General features: G+C 38.8%; 1 protein-coding gene across 48 annotated transcripts in view; it reads left to right on the top strand.

The window, feature by feature from the left end:
• Positions 1-1,035, top strand: part of LOC118404738 (protein scribble homolog) — a 103,845-nt gene that overhangs the window by 58,279 nt on the left and 44,531 nt on the right. The window lies entirely within an intron of this gene.

Genomic DNA, 1,035 nt, shown 5'->3' with positions numbered 1-1,035 from the left:
CGTAACTTTTGAGGACACTGTGTAAACCCGAAGATATTATATTTCAAGGCATGGAATGGACATTTACCGTCGCAAAGATGTATTTGATAGCCTGTGAGCTACTGTTTAGCTTCATTTCGGCGTGTTACATCGTATTTTCAGTCGCCGAAGCGGCGAAGCCGCCATCTTGAAAATCCCGCTCCGTCTGTCACGTGACCCCGCCAGTGGTTGCGCAATTTCGCATAAGGATCGTGCAAATCACATAAGGCTCGTGTGTGTCACATAGTGATTCGTGCGAATTTCATAATATTCGTGCGTTTTTGCATAGTGATTCGTGCGAATTTCATAATATTCGTGCGTTTTCGCATAGTGATTCGTGTGTATCACATAATATTCGTACGAATTTCATAGGGTTCGTGCAAATGCTTAGGCACCCCTGAGAACTGGGAATCGTACCACTACAGACAAACAAACTTTCACCAACTTATTACAGTACCTCCATTTTCATTGAGGAGAAGAAAAAAACTTTTTTTGACAGCAACCTGACTCAGTCTTGTACATTAACATTTCATCATTTTAAAAACTACATTTAGAATTTTTTATGCACATATTGGAAGAACTTTTGATTGAAGAAGACACCAGAGGTTGAGTTTTTGGCTTCCAGAGTGAAGGAACATACCTCAAGAAAGAATTGAATTTGGTTGACTGATTTTGCAGATTTCAAAGTCTTCAAACAGGATATTGAAAACGTTTCTATAAGATGACCCCATGGCTTTAGAAGTCACTGAACCATGACAGTGTAGTAGATTATATAGATCCACAGAACACACTTTAATATATCCTCAAGGCAGGCTATGGTAGGTGGCAGTGTTTTGTATATAAACAGAATTTCTTCATAGAAAGATTTTAACATTCCAACAATTTACTATGGTGCAGTGTTAAGCTACCCACTGGGATAAAAAAAATGCATACCTTCATATTAATTATGGACTCCAACCAAGGTAACAGAAGACATTATTGACTGACTGGGAGATCCACCCTTTCTCATCTCTATGA

Source organism: Branchiostoma floridae, chromosome 17, assembly GCF_000003815.2.
Source record: "Branchiostoma floridae strain S238N-H82 chromosome 17, Bfl_VNyyK, whole genome shotgun sequence".
Classification (NCBI taxonomy): Eukaryota; Metazoa; Chordata; class Leptocardii; order Amphioxiformes; family Branchiostomatidae; genus Branchiostoma; species Branchiostoma floridae.
The sequence above is the reverse complement of the archived record's forward strand: the minus strand, read 5'-3'. Positions and strand labels throughout refer to the sequence as shown.